General features: G+C 40.3%; 1 protein-coding gene across 6 annotated transcripts in view; it reads left to right on the top strand.

Moving 5' to 3' along the window:
* Positions 1–16,532, top strand: part of ATXN7 (ataxin 7) — a 124,273-nt gene that overhangs the window by 21,543 nt on the left and 86,198 nt on the right. For all 6 annotated transcript variants that reach the window (XM_081072892.1, XM_081072889.1, XM_081072891.1 and 3 more), the window contains exon 2: positions 6,969–7,067. The gene's annotated coding sequence lies outside the window, so the exon portion shown is untranslated. The remainder of the gene's footprint in view (positions 1–6,968; positions 7,068–16,532) is intronic.

Below are 16,532 nucleotides of genomic sequence, written 5' to 3'. Positions count from 1 at the left end.
GCATTCACACATGTAATTACAGTATTGAAAAAATGCTCTAATCATACTCATTAAGTCATGGATCTGAAATAACAGCATACTAAGTAACTCTACATAGCAAAGAAGCAAATTTTCATGGTGAAGTTTACTTTAGAGGTCTGTTGCCCAAAACAAATGCTATATACATCGTGTTACAGAATATATATCTATTAATTACTTTGTATATTCATGAGGCAATGTGTGAATAATATGCAATATAGATTTGTAAGACCTACCCCTCCTCTTAGCCTCTTTCTATCCAGTTGAGGAAAACAAAAATCAACTAACTATAGGAGTGAAAACTGCTTAACCTGTCAATGCAACATGTATGAGACAATCCATAATTAGTTACCAAATCTTTCAGATTGTAAATGTTATACATGTTCAGAAGAGGAAAAGATTATGAATCTCTGACCCTTGATTTTGTCACCTGTAGTACCTACCTCATAGTGAGAAATGAATAAAATATGTATGTAAAAGACTTTGTATGATGCCTGTTACTCAGTACACCTTCAGTAACTTCGAGCTGTGCTGTTGATAATGAAAACTGGCATGATATAAAGACAACAGCCGTACTGTATTGGAGTAGGCGGACTGCTCTCGCTCCCCAAAACCTCAGTAGCTTAACACAATCCATGTTTACTTCTCACTCAAGCCACAGCTCAGTGTGGGTTGGCAAGGAGACTCGTGCTTCACCCAGGCACTCGGGTGAAATGTGGTGACTCTGCCCCGCTCTGGGTGCTTCAAGCCCTCCATGTGGCCAGCAGAGACTGAGGGTGAAGACCTGAGGCCAGGCACCCAGCCTTTGTGTTCACACGTTAGGACTCGGTCATGAGCCATCCCTTCCTGCAGTGAATACTGGGCAACGTAACCTAACTGTGTGCTCAGGAAGATGAGAATGTGGACATAGGAGAGCATGGGCGATTGATCACAAATAATATTTAGAAAGGCTTAATAGAAGAGGAGGGCTTTTGGTTGGATGTTTTAAAGAAGTGAAATTTGTAATAGGTTGCCACTTTAAGAAGTGGCATTATTTAAAGAGGAAGGGGGGGGAAACGTGCAAGCATTATTAATCAAATTACACATTTATCCAACTAGCCGCTGCTTTTACCATAAGCCATTTGGTAGTGACCTTAGGCAAGCCATTTCACTACATACTGTAAGCCTCCATTTCCTCACTTATAAATATTCTTCATAGGGCGGTGGTGAAGATTAAACAGACAGTGCATGTAGAGGACTTAACACAGGCTCTGGCCCACAGTAAACACTCAGTAAAAGTTGTTGTTATTGCTAGTATTAATAAGTATGGCCCCCGAGGTAAATTCCTAATAGCTGATCATTTATTTGACATCTTTCCAAAGGACCACGTTAGACTATTTAAGAATGACTCAAAGAGGATATTTATAAGAATTTGAGAATTCTATAACCCCAGGCCGATAATAAGAGATTACTGTTCCCCTGATACAATATTGGGGGAGGAGAAGCCCTCTCTGTTCCCCCACCCCCACCCCTCACCCCCAGGCTCCATAGACCTGAGTCCCTAATAAGAGAACAAAAAGGTACTGGACCTTTATTTCCCTATCATCCCTCTTTCCGGTCCTCAGTGTTGAGGTCCATAAGTGAGTTTGCCCGGGAAGAATGAGAGTGAATGCCAGGACAGCTGCTTATTGCTCAGGCCCAATAGCAAAGGCAAGAACATCCCACCCCAGGCACATGCTAACGTGAGCGGATGGGCACCTGTCAGAGCCTGAGGCTCCATTTCATCCAGTTCTATTCAGCAGGCATTTGTTAGCACCTGCAGCGTCAGGCCCTGGATATGGGGTGAAATGTTATAGACATTGCCTCTCAGAAGCCCACTTAGGGAGGTGGGCATGTTTCATCTGAGCCAGGTTTTCAAGGTTGAGTGGGACTTACTTGGAAGGTAAGAAGAAAGCAGTTCCAGGTGGTGGGAACAGCAGGTGCAGAGGAGAGGAACTGAGGGGGGAGCTGCTGTGGTGGGTGGCAGTGAAGGGAATGGTTTTCAGCTCAGCTGTTGGATTGATGGCTTCACTTCTCATCCCACAAGCCTCAGTTTTCTCTCTGTTAAAGGAGTGTAATAAAAGTTCCTATATAGACCGGGGAGGGTTAAGTAAGGTGACACACGTGTGAATGCCAGGCTTACTATGTATTCATCCTGGGCACATAGTGAGTGCTTAGTAAATATCAGATGCTACTACTGTTATTACTGCCATGTGCTTTTGTAAATCAACCTGCAAATCTGCTGAATTAACCCAGGATTTTGCACAGAGACAAATTTGGAGAGCTACTGGGAACTTTATTATAGTTTTGGTTCTCTCCTAGGCTAATGGTGAAATAGGGTACTGTAGTCACAATTGATGGGAAAATGACTTGCTGACCCCTCAGCTAGAAGGAGAAAGAGGCCAGTTAACCTCAGTGGTACCTGGGAGAAAGGGAGCTGTGCCACCTGAAACTGCCAAGGGGGTGCAGGATGGCTGTGCTGAGCCCTTTGGAGAGAGGAGGGGGTGAATGTGTGGAAATGTAGAGGCTTGCAGAAAGTACAGGTTCCTTGAACAATGTTAACACTATGTGAGGGCTTTCCCAGAGGGCTGAGAGAGCCTCAGACTGCCTGCAGGGGCTAACATGTGTCCCTGAAGCTGAGGCCAGAGGTGCTGGAGTCCTTCCTAGGAAGTGGTTTTCTCTCCTTCTTCACCAACTGTTTTCAGACTCGTTTGGTGTTCAGTAGAATGACCCTGGGAGCAGTGCCTGTACCTCACTCAGTAGATGCAGAAGCTCCAGTCGACCTTTGAAGGGGGTGGGGCGGGTGTCCAGTAGCAGGTTGAAAAGACAGGTTGTGTGGAGTATAGAGAAAGGTTCATTCTGAAATTTGCTTTGCCAGGGAGGAAGCCTGGCAGGGTGAAAGCAAGGTGGAACTTGGGTAGGAGGAGAGAATAAACTAGGGACCACGTTAATTCCTGTTTCTGTAGAATATGCCTACAGCTGACATGTGACTTGTTTTTAAAATTTTTAGTTTGTAGGTTTTTCATTTGGGAGAAGAAACTTAGGAAAACAACCTGGGCTCGGTCACAGGCTTGGCTGCCTGCAGGAGACAGCCTGGAAGGAAGATACGTGATGCAGACACGTGGGTCCTTAGGAAGTACATGCCCAGTGACAAGAGGCAGCCCAGGACACAGCGTCAGCTAGTTGTGTCCGTGCAGCAGGGCTGGCCTTAGTCACCAGATTTTTGGACGTTCCAATGGAAAATGGGAGTATGGAATTTTATGTGAATCTTCTCACCTTTTAAGTATAAGTAACAAATTCCTTCCTCCTTCCCCCCCCCACCAAGATCACCAGACAAACAGACAAAAAAAGTGAACTGTTTTAGGCCTGTGGACTTTTTGTTTGCAGTGAGCGTCAAAGAGTGGAGAGAAAAATGTGTAAGTTGGGAGTTTAGCAGCCCAGCCGAATCCACTGCTGGTTCTAGTGAAGACACAGTACCGGCTTTGAGCCCACGCCGAACATGTTTCATTGGATCAATAAATCAGCTTGAGTAAAATCTTTCTTGGTTTTCAGTGTTTTCATATGAGTATGTAGAATGGAGAGATAGGAGTCAGCCTTACCTCAGATCTAATTGACAAGATAGTCAAAACTTGTGTCACCGTCCTTTTACGACCCACCTCTCCAGACTTCTGTCCTCCTTTTCATGCCTCGCCAAGCAACCAGGGTGCCAGTCTCACATTAAATCTTCATGGTTTGCCTAGAATTTAAAAAGTTTAAGAAATAAAAAGGACGTTTATACTGTTGTGCTTCAAAACAAGACCGACTCACTTAGCCTGTGTTTTCTTTCCTTTATCATAGTAGGTAGATTTTTGCTTAATTTTGACAGACTCTATTATATAACAAGAATGTTCAGATTGTGCCTTAAATTGCAACAAGGCTCTCAGAGTCTTAAAAGGACACAGAGATGTTATTCCTAGAAAATAAGTCATTTTTCTCTTTAAAAGTTGATACAATACTGCCCATGTAACAGTGTGGGCTTTTCTTCGTTTAAAGGTAATGAGAAGATTTTTCTGAACCCTTAAGTATCCCTCAGGATCTTCTTTTGTAACAAATTCTCCTGACATCTGCCCTTTTATTTTTTTGATACAAAAGTTTTAACTGTCTTGAGCAAGATCATTTTCGCTGCAGTTATCAAAAATCAATTCAAAAAGACTTAAGCTCGGAAGAGGGGAGCCATTTCCCCTACCAGTCCAGGGGATTCTTCAAACCCTAGGGAAAAAAGCGCTTTGGGCCTCTGGGGGACTATACCTGGGACAGGAAAGACCTGTAACCCCTGGACAGAAACCGTTTCCCTTTCTTTCCTCTGGGGCTGTGTGGCCTCTTGAGGCCAGGTCACTCTGAGCAACACATTTGTTCTTTTTGCTGACTGGCTTTTTCTTATAGACTGAGAACACACGGGGGGTGGGGGTGGGGGTCCTTGCAGCCTAGACCAAGCAGACCCTTTTCATCCCATTTCTAGTTCCAAGGAGAACGATCTCAGTTTGGGTCATGTGTCCAGCTTTGGCTAAAACAGGAGTTTGGAGTCCTGTAGTACAAACATGACTTAGCCTGGGATTGAGAATTACATAGTGCTGAGAAAAAAGGGTCACCATGGGCTAGGCAGCTCCTCCAGGAGAAAGGCATCTTTTACAGTCTTGCCACCCACTAAAAAAAACAAGAATACATAAATTAAATGTAATCTACTCAGGACTTTCGATAACACTCAACTTATATCTTTCCTGTCTTCTTGTCGCCTTCTTTCCCACCTCTAACTGGCTGTCATCTTTTTAAAACCTTTTTTAAAATTGTATTTATTGAATGCTTGTTACGTAGTAGATGGTGAGTGAATAAAAGCTACCAAGTTTTATGTTTCTATTCTTAGAAAATGTTCCCCAGTCTGCCTTTTAAACTATTTCTCTTTGTCTTTGCAAAACAAAATTAAAGTTGCTGTTTAGGCAGTTTGGTGTACTGGAAAGGGAACTAAATAGCACCAAAGGCCTCCAGTCTAGTTACAATTTCAAACCATTTATTTGCCAGGTAATGTCAAGCAAATTATGACCTCTGTTAGTGTATTTCCTCACTAGTAGAATAGAGATCATAACAGCTCTTTTGAGCAGTGTCATTGTGAAGATAAAATGAGAGAATATATACAAACATATGATAGTTTTTTTCCACAGAAAGAAAGATTTGTGACCCCCTAGTCTAAGTAGAAAAGTTACTATTTTTAAATGCTTATTTTTAGTCACTGCCACTACAGTTTTCCTCTAAGAATAGGGTTTCCCCTTAAAGCATTTTTAAGGTATGCAGGCTGGAAAATGGTGAATTCTTTCAATGGCCAGTAATACTATCTTGGGGAAATTTCATAGCACCCCAAAGCTGATGACTTTCTTAGATACTTGTAGAGAAATAGCTGGGGTGTCCTGATGGAAAACTGAAAAATAGCTTGACCTAGTGAAATAAGATCAAGCCTAACCTGACGCCAGTTTTGTTCCACCTCAAGTGTCCTCTGAAGGAATCACCGTCCGCTAGGTGAATGGTTATCTCTAACATAGCATCTTTGTTGGCCATCTCTAGCTTGGTAACTTGTAGCTTCCTTTGAGTGAGTTTTGCATAGCTGTTAAATATTTAGAGTGCAATGAAATGAATTTTGGCTCGGGACAGACATGTTAAGCAAGATAGTGGCTTTTATTGGAAACAAGGCAGAAAAGGAACACTAAAATGGAAATCAGAAAAATTTTCAAAGATAGGGGACTGGGAAGGAATTAGAAATCTGGAGAAGAGAAACATCTGGCTTATAAAGATGGTAGGAATGATTACTTCACAGAATGCTTACATTACTGAAGCCCATTTTGTGGGTGAATAAAACTGAAACTGTTTGAAAAAGAGAGAAGTATGTGAGCCAGGAATAACTTAAAAGCCAATAAAGATAATTATGAATAAATGTCCAAAACAGCATAGAATTTCAGCCACTGACTTTCTGAGATGCTTTATTAGTATCTCAAACCATGGAGGTATTTGGCTTAGCATCTTAGGTTATATGAAAATAAATAAAAGTTGATCAAAGCAATATTCCCGTCACCGACCATGGTGTATAGCACGTGAGGATTATAGGAAGAGAAGTGTGTTAGTAGTAAATTTTTCATAGAAATCAGCCTGCCTTGTGCATTATACTTTAACAGCATCTGCTGCATAGCTGTGCCTGTATTTGCTGTTCTTTCTCTACTGCATGCAAGTCAAACATGAAAACCAGTTCAATGTCTATCTCTGGTTTGTTAATCTCCAGTTCCTGACTCTTAACTCAGTGCTCCTCCCCAAATTAATTTGAATAGTAGCCACATTCCACTTGAAATATATACGTACACATGTGCACAAAAGTATGTAGATAATGGGACATAAATTCCTGTGCTTTTTATAGGAAGATGGTTTACTTGAGTTTTTGTTTCCTGTCTGTAGTATTACGAATGGCTTTTATAAACTGCTGGATGGTAAAGGACAAAGAGCTCTCCAAATAGTAATCTCATTTAGTGTGTACGTGGTTGCCTGTGTGTGTGTGTTTAAATCTGTGATGCTAACAGGTTTCATAGGAGCTTGCTTTCTGAATGGCCATTTTAAAAATGAGGTGAAAACGCATTGGTGGCAGATTATGCACTGTGACTTGAAGCCGCAGGAGCCTGACCCTATGACGTTTTGAGGAGTCATTTGTTCTGAGTTTAGTATAAGTAGAGCCGATTAAGTTCATTGGGAAACAAAGTAAACTACAAATTATGTTGTAAAATTGGTAAAATGCCTCAGATTTTAACACCAACATTTCAAAGCACGTATAATTTTGGAACATCTGGTAATTAATGAGAGTGTAGATTTCTGATTAGCTTTACCCACTGTTTCATGCCTTTGCCCTTTTTCTCTTTTTGTAGAGCTGAGCAGAATTAAGAAGAAAGAGCTTCCGTAGTCACAGCAGATGAAGACCCACTGGTAGATCCATCAGGATTTTTGGCCTGCCCTCCAAAGAAAAGGTAACTGCTGTTTCAACATAGCGCAGCTGAATAAATGTGCTGCTTCCGATTGTAATAGACTTACCAAAGGATGATAGTTTTTAAATTTAAGGTATATGAGTAAGGTTTCAAATTTTAAGCATAACCCTAAATATGATCTTACTAATATGAAATGACAGTGAATTGTAAGAGTACAATATTATTAGGTGTCAAAACAAAAACTACTAAATACTACCCCCCCCATTCATTAAAATTGCAGGAAGACTGGAGATAGGACCCTCCCACTCCTTCCCCCCCACACACTGATCTGTGTTTATCTTCTCCAAGGAAGCTGCCCAAAGATATGCTCTTGTGTTTCTGTCCAGCTCCACTTTCCCAGCTCCTGTTTTCTTCCCTCCACAAGCAATGCAGACCAAGCTGTTCAGGGCTGGGCAGGCAGCTCCTTAGCAATTTGTAAAGTAGGCAGGAGTTCTTCAGGCACACTTTCTGGGCCCAGTGCCTTTGCCCAGCCGCCAGATGGCTCTGTGCTCGTGAGCCATCCCAGATCCTTACACAAATAGCAGCCACCATTAATCAGTTTCTCACTACATGTTTCATGTTTGCCATTGTGCAGTTACTATTTGGGGAAAAGGGATGGTAAGTTTCACAAAATGTGAAAAAGAGGGAAAAATTCCTGGAGGAATTTTTTATTTAAAAAACGATTCATCCTCCCATCTACTCCTAAAAGCAATGAGGGGACTTACAAGTTAAGAGGCAGTTTAAGATGAAGGATAAAACTAAACAGAATCTAAATAGGAAAGACCAAAGGAGTCTCAGCCTCTGAAATTGATCAATTTACATAGTTAGGCAACAGATGCAATGCCTAATCAGGTTTTAGGCAATCGTAGCAAAGATGGAAACATTTCGGACAACATTAACATTCATCTGCAAAGCTACTATTCTGACCCTTACCAGCCAGAAACAGGAGCGTCAGGAAGGATGTTGCAGTTCTGTTCAGGTGTTGAGAAGAACACAGAACTGGGCGGTTCTGAAGTCTCCACCCTCAAAATAAGCCCTTAACATTGTCTGCCCAGAGTGGATAGGGCAGCCCTGCGGAGGTGTCCTTCAGGGATATCAAACTCATCACAAAGGATGTCATTCACTGTGGAATATCTGGAAAGGGCCAGAGAAGAGAGAAGCAGGACTTTCTTAGTTGGTGGTCAGCAATTGGCAGGGGTGAGATTTGGGGGGAAGAGAGGGAGGAAACGTGACCAAAATGCCAAAAGAGCACGTTAGTCCATAAATGCTTATTGAGCTTCTACTATGTACACAGGGATTGTCCTTGAGGAAAAGAGAAGAATAGTAGGTGATTTCCACAGACTACAAATATGACATCCTTTTTGGAATACTATTCTGATGAAAAGATTAGTGTGATACCACGAAGTCAATGACACGGGGTAGGAAAAAAGAAGTGTCACCAACTGAAGTCTGAGGTATGGAATGGGCAAAGTGGAATAGTGAGAAACTGTCACATTCATAACCAACCTTAAAGGGCAGCCCCTTTTCAGCACCAGTTCATAGTAAGCCCAGTATCCATTCCACAAATATTTGCTGCGTGCCTACCTACATATTATGCTCTTCTGGGCACCAGGAGTTAATTCGTAAATCAGAAGGACAAAAGTTCCTGCCATGTGGCACTTACCTCTTAATGGAAAGTGACAGATAATAGCTAGTGAATGCAATAAGTAAATACATTATTCCTTATACTAGATGATAATAACTGGTTAGAAATAGTAGGTCAGGATAAGGAGAATCGGGACTGCTGATAAGGGCTTACAATATTAAATAAGGGTGGTCAGGGTAGGATCTTTGAGGAGGTGAGATCTGAGCATTGAGGGTAAAGGAGTGAACCATTAAGTTGTCTGGGGATACAGTGAAAATCCAGTGCAAAGACCTAAAGCAGAAGCCTGCGTGGGTTGTCCAAGCAATAGAAAGAAGGCCAAAGCTGAGTGAGCGGGCAGGAGAGTGGTAGGAAATAAAGTCTGACAGGTACAAGGCCAGCTTATACCACCTATATTCCATCCGGGCCTTGGCTTTTACTTAGGGAGAAATGGGAGGCCACATGGGAATGTTTTGAGTAGAGGAGTGAGTTGATCTGACTTCTGTTTTTATGAAACCACTTTGCGATAGAGTGTAGGGGGCAAGGGTAAAAGCAGTGAGACTAGTTAGACTGTGGTTATTGCAATAATCCAGTCAAGAGATGATGATATGGCCAGACCTTACAGATTTTTAAGGGAACCGGAACCTTGACTTTAATGATCTTTTTCTTGGGTTTTTCAACATTAGCAACTAATTTAAGAAAACAGTTTGAGTCAACCTAAACAAGTCCGTGGGACTTTGTCATGTGCTGACAATTTGCTATTTTGGGTATAGAGGTAGTGAAGGAATTCAGAACGGTGAGAACTTTGGGCTGGGCGAAGTTGGGGAGGGTAAGAGTTGACTTGAAGCTCACATGAAAGCTTGACTTTGATTCCCACTGAAAGAAGGGAAAGATAATGGCATGCAACTATTCCTAATAGCCAAACGGCAGAAATAACCGAAATGTCCATCAACTGATGAATGGATAAAAAACTGGTATATCCACACAGTGGAATATTATTCGGTGGTAAAGAATAATAGGTTACAATTACATCAACATGGATGAGCCTCGACAACATTATGCTAACTGAAAGAAGCCAGACACGAAAGGTCACATATTGTATGGTTTCAATTATGTGAAATATCCAAAATCGTCAAATCTATTGAGACGGAAGACAGAGGTGGCTTCTTGGGCTGGGGAGGAATGGGAAGTGGGCTGTGACTACTGGATGGGGACAGGGTTTCCTTTGGAGGTGATGAAATGCTCTGGGACCAAGTAGTGATAATGGTCGTACTACATGGTGAATGTACTGAATGTCACTAAGTTGGACACTTTAAAATTGTTAAAATGGTAAGTTTTAGGTGATCTGAGTTTTATCTCGATTTTTAAAAAATTGCTTGTAGAAAAACATTTGAGGGATGTGCATTTTATGTCTCCTTTAGCCAGAGTGGAATCTTTGTGAGGGGGAGTGGTGGGTACTAACGCTATGAAGAGGACAGAGAGTGAAAGGTATGGAGTGCCGGGCTCGGGAGTTTCGAATCTCTTCTGTTGGCAACAGAACAATAGAGCCGCATGTACATCCTCCATGAGGAAGAAGGAAAGTGAGAGGGTGGTGCTTTAGGAATCCCAGCCTCTGGGTCCAAGGAAAGCAAATCGCCCGTTTTATCAGTCTGTGATATTGCTACTCACCTGGTGCAATTTGTTACAAACTCACAAAAATCTCAAACAAAATTAGAGTTTCTTCTTTAAAAAAAAATCCTTATTATAGTTCCTGTTTATAAAAGTTTGTGATTAAAATAAATTAGGTAACTACCGTGTTTCCCCGAAAATAAGACCTAGCCGGCCCATCAGCTCTAATGCATCTTTGGGAGCAAAATTAATATAAGCCTAGGTCTTATTTTACTATAATATAAAACTGGATTTTATCTAACATAATATAATATAAGACCGGGTATATATAAAATTACCACATTGTGCACCTTAACTTCACACAATGTTATATGTCAGTTATATCTCAATAAAGCTAATAAAATTTAAATATTACGTAAATATGTATATTAATAAAAAGCCCCTTTGCATTCTTTCACTTTCTGCTCCCTATAAGGCCAGTTATCCAGACTATTTTCTATGCATAGACTTAACATCATTATTGCTGTTCACAAAAATAGGCATATTACTATGCATAGTATTTTACATGTTGCTTTTAAAAAAATTTATATGTTGGCTGTGTTTCCACTTCTTTCTTTTGGACTGCTACATTATATGCTATACTTTCATTTGTGAAAAAAATTGAAAAGCAAATGCCATTTACCTTTCTTACAGAGGATGAAATATCGTAAAATATAAATGTAGCTAACACTTAATGAGCAGCTGCTATGTGCCAGGTGCTCTTGTAAACATATTAATTCATTGACTCCTCACAACAACCCGATGAAGTAGATACTGTTATGACCCTCCTTTTACAGAGAACCTAACGGAGGCAGAGATGAAACACACCCAGAGTTAGGCCGTGGCAGAGATGGGCTCTAGGACCAGCTTCAATTCCAGCTGATGGCTGTCATGAGGGACGTAGTGGCCAATGGTGTGAGATCGTAGAGATTTTTCAAGAGAAGTCAATCTGGAATTTTGTGTGAAATTTTCCAAGTTTTAATGTTGGCTTAAAAAGTAAAAAGAATAGCTTGATTGAAATGTAATTCAAATACCACAGATTTACCCATTTAATAGTTTTTAGTATATTCACAATGTTGCTCAACCATCACCTCTAGGTCCAACATATTTTCATCACCCCCAAAGGCGACCCCATTTCCATTAAGCAGTCACTCTCCGTCTTCCCTTCTCCCTAGATCCTGGAAGCCACTCATCTGCTTTCTGTCTATGGATTTGCCTATCCTGGACATTTCATATAAATGAAATCATATAATATGTGGTCTTTTGTGTCCAGCTTCTTTTACTTGATTTGTTTGAGGTTCATTTATGGTGTAGCATGCATTAGGACTTCATTCCTTTTAATGGCTGAATAATGTTGTGCTGTGTAGATATACCACATTTTATTTATCCATTTATCAGTTGATGGACACTAGTGCTGCTTCCACCTTTTGGCTGTTGTAAATAATGGTGTGATGAACATTGGTGTACAAGTATCTCTTTGAGTCCGTGCTTTCAATTCTTTTGAGTATATAACTAGAAGTGGAATTGTTGGATCATATGGTAATTCTATGTGTAACCTTTTGAGAGACTGTTTTCCACAAGAGCTGCACCGTTTTACATTCCCACCAGCAAGGTACAAGGATTCCAGTTCTTCTACATCTTTACCAACACTTATCATTTTCTGTTGTTTGTTTGTTTGTTTTTATTTACTTAATAGCCATCGTGGGTATGTAGTTGTATATCGTAGTTTCGATTTATATTTCTCTAATGATAAATGATGTTAAGCATCTTTTCATTTGCTTGTTGGTCGTTTGTGTTATCTTCTTTGGAGAAGTATCTATGTATATATTGAGATCCTTTGCCCGTGTTGAAAATTGGATTATTTGTCTTTTTTATGTTTTTTGAGTTGTAAGAGTTCTTTATACATTCCAGATGCAAGTCCCTTATCAGATGTGATTTGCACAAATTTTCTCCATTCTGTGGATTGTCTTTTCACTTTCTTGAAGCACAACGTTTAATAATTTGAATGGAGTCCAATTCATCAATTTGGCTCTATTTTTTAAGAAATACTCCGTAAGTTCAATTTGAGCCGACTGACCACCCACTTGTGATTGTTGCCCTGCAGCCACTGCCCCCAGAAATCATTTGGGAAAATCCTAATGCTTTGTGAAAAGACCTGTTTTCTGAAGTGGAGAGGGGCAAGCAGCTCTGGAGATTTCTCGTCAGGACCAGTTTTGATTCAGTTCTCCTTTTCTGCTCCTGAAGTTCCCCCGCTTGGAAGAGTTTGGTGGGGAGGAGGATGCGGTGGAAAGTGCGGAAGAGGACCAAGGTCTCTGGTCCTGTGGGTTTATGTTGATCAAAAGAGGGATTAAAATAGATTGGATAGGTTAAAATACAAGGTCGAACCTTTGTCTTGAGTCATAGGTGGTGCCATTTAAAATCAGAATGGCCACGGGAGTATAGTTACTGTGTGTTTTGTTTTATTGGTGGAAAGAGGATGCAAGCCTTTGTGGGTCGGTCTGTCCTTTGTGCAGCAGTACAAATCCAGTGGGCTGCTGAGTCAGGGTGCACACAGGGTGTGGAAGAGTCAGAGGTACTGTCTGCTAGAGCTGTGACTTTGCCGAGAGCTGGAACGTGGCTGAAGAAAGGGGGAAGAAGGATCACTTTCTTAATATTCCTGATAAAGTAGATACTTCTGTTTTACTCGTTTTATAGATGAGGCAACAGGCACTGAGAGGTTGAAGGATTGCCCCAGAGTTATACAGCTAGTAAGTGGTAGAACTGGGATTCCGCCTGGGCAGCTTGGCTATAGAAGCTGTTCTCTTAACCGCTGGGCCCATAAGATGTCGATATTGACAGTCGCTTCGGTGAAATCTGCATCGGTACAAAGGTGATGTAGGGAATTATTTTAAAGTGTGTTTAATTTTGCATTTTATTGCATCTGAGGCAGTGCAATATAACTATATAACTATAATATAGTCAGCCTTTTTTTATAGGTAAATGTTGGTTCTCCTTTTCCATTCCTTTTCTATAACTTAATCCTTTGTATTTTTTTAAACTATTTTACCTGAAAGCTTTAAATGAAGATTTTAAATCAACTTTGTTAATAGTTTAAAATTACAGGCAGTATTAAATTCCTAGAAACATTTGGGCATTATTCAATTTGAAGTTAAACAATTTATTACCTTTTATGTGTGTATTTTTAAATTTTTCTCTTTGAAACAGTTTGCTGTTACTGGTGAATGTTTCTTTGGGAGCATTTGTACACACATATGATTAAGAAAACAAACTAAAAATTCAAAGCTTTGAACTTCTTGGCAAATGGTACAGTTTGTAGAATGAATGCATGTACAGGTTAAGTCTTTAAAAAGATAATTACCTTCATCTTTAAATCTCCACTTTTGCAACTATTAATATTATTCCTAATTTTGCACTTGATTGCCAGCAATTCCAGCCGCTGAGCTGATAAATTCAATTTCCTCCCTCCCCTGTTCTCCCCCTGCTGGAATACTGGCTGTAAGGTACAGTATTTCACTAGACAGAGCCCAGTTAAGGCAAGGCCCTGCCTGCCATACCACACATGCAGATGAGCCCTGGCTCTGTCTGGAGAAGAAAGAAGGAAAGAGAGGTGTGGTCAGAGGAGGGAGAGGGGATAGGAACATTGGCTCAGCCCGTTTTTAGAAGAATTAAAGAAACCAAAGTCAACACATTCCGAATTCAGTGGATCTGAGTTTCTTGTTACTCAAATGAAGGCAGTCCTTTGGGGTTGATAATGGAGAATCTCTGTCACCAACCCTGTAATTTGCACAGATAAATATACTGTAGCTGCTGGTTTTCAAGTTTATTAAAATGTTGTATTGGGACCAGTGGTTTTTTTCTAAGTAAAAGGCTGGTTGCGTGGGGTCTTGCATCTTAGAAAATTTTTGGAAAGTTTCAGCCATTTTACATTAAACAGGATTTAAAGACTGGTGAGATCAACTTTTTTGGTTTGTTTTTTTTCACGTAGTGATGTCTTTGGAGTTTGGACAAAGCATTTTACAAGTGAATCTGTTGTGCAAAGAATCATTCTTGTAAAGAGAGACCTTGTTACCCTTGGCACCTACTGGGAACATCCCTAAATTTGGATGGTGAAGTAAGGCCATATTTTAAATACATCCCTGGAAGGGATGAAATGCTCAGAACTTGGCAGCGTTTCTCTTCTGACGGCCTAGTTCTTAAGCCACAAACAATCTAATTGGTGGTGACAGCTTTTTCCATAAGAGCATTTTGATGAATTAAATGTTTTCCCCTACTTCTCTTCTCATGTCCTCAGCGAAATGACTGTGTTCAGCCTGGCGCCTAGCAGAGTGCCTGGTGTGTGGGAAGCAATCAGGGACCGTTTGATAAATTGAGTCTTCGTTACTCAGACCTTATAAAACATCATTATCTGTACAGACAGATCCTGAAGACCCTCAGAGCTCCAACACATCACGAGAGACACACGGAGGAGAACTGACAGACAGCATATAAGGCACACTGCTGTATTACAATAACTCAATGAATATAAGTTATATTTGGTCATTTTCCTTTTATATTTTTGAGTGTAGAAGAGGAGTATTTAGGTAAGAAGTGATCAGGTTCTTTATTATGGCTTGGTAGGTAAAACCAAGTGTTTGAGTTTCTATTGTACCTTGTTTCCCCGAAAATAAGACCGGGTCTTATATTAATTTTTGCTCCAAAAGATGCATTAGGGCATATTTTCAGGGGATGTCTTATTTTTTCGTGTACAACAACCTACATTTATTCAAATACAGGCATGTCATCTTCTTCTGGAACATTGTCATAATGTACTAAATAGGTCCGTCTGACTGACGATCTTAACTGGGGCTTATTTTCGGGGTAGGCCTTATTTTCGGGGATACACGGTACCCTTGTTTATAGACAATGTCCTTTGTATAGGAGCACTTTTTAAATGTTTCCCAAATTGGAGTGTCAGAACACTGCACTTTCTCATCTAGCATTTTTGATGTTTGTTGGTGATTCATTCAAACCATTGGAAACCCCAAACCAATTATGGATATCAGAAACTGCCTGATCTAGAAAGGGTTAGGACTTGTGGATGAAGAGTGTGGTCAAATGTATTGACGTAGCAGAAGAAATTGTTGGGGAGATGTCAGGAATTGCCTCTCACTCTCTCGGTCCTCACATGTTTGTCAACTTGGTAATAAATTTCTCAGATAATCATTGATCCGAGTGGCTCAGTTTGATGTAGGATACCTATTTATAATGTTTGCTTTATGTTAAACTTTGTAGCACGTGCTTTCCATGGATCTTTTCATGTAATCCTCAGAAGAAGCCTGGCTTTATCTTTGTTTTACAGATTAGGAAACTGTGATGCAGATAAATTATGTAACTTGCTCAGGTTACACAGCTTGCAAGTGGAAGAGCCAGTATATGAACCCAGGAAGAATTCATAGGGACTGGCTCCAGAGTTCTCCCTCATTTTCCTTATCTGTAAATTTTAAGTAATACAAACTTCTGCCATACACAATTGTGGATATTAATTGAGGTAATGTAGTAAGGTACCTATGGCAATCCTTGGTACCTAGTAGGCGCTCAATAATTGCTAATTGCAACTAGTAATAATTTCTCTTAAAACTATCATAATGCTAACAGGATACTTAGTGTTTTTCATTTTAGCCTTGTTGTGTTTTATTTATTAATGAGCCAATTAAAAAAGGAAAAACCAAACAGGTAGCAAAGCAGGGATAAGGACAGAAGTTGAAGTATGATAAATTGCCATATTGATCCCCATTGGGTAGAAGTCATTTTAGTGAATCTTGAAGTATTTTCACAGGTGAATCAACTATTGCAAAAGTATTTTCAAAGCGGGGAGTCGAGAAGTGTCTTGAAGTGGGACTGTACTTGATGTTTGCCATTTTTCCCCTATTTGCCTTCTCACCCTGTACTCTCGGAGAACAGAGGGCTGTACTCAATAGACAAGCTCCCTTTGGTATCTATATAGCCGGGTGGCTCTAACCTTTGCTTTTAAATGGCAGCTCCAAAGGCTGTTCAAATTCAATTTTTCACGTATGTTAAATGTGGAATTACAAAATTCGAAGAATTCATAAACTCTGTCCTTTAATCTAGGAAAACAGACAAACAAGTTGGATATATTTATGTAACTGCAGTTTTTCAGTGATTTGGGATGAAAGAAAAATTAAAAGTCTGCATTAGGGACA

The sequence above is a fragment of the Rhinolophus hipposideros genome (assembly GCF_964194185.1).
Source record: "Rhinolophus hipposideros genome assembly, chromosome: 14".
Taxonomy (NCBI): Eukaryota; Metazoa; Chordata; class Mammalia; order Chiroptera; family Rhinolophidae; genus Rhinolophus; species Rhinolophus hipposideros.
The sequence above is the reverse complement of the archived record's forward strand: the minus strand, read 5'-3'. Positions and strand labels throughout refer to the sequence as shown.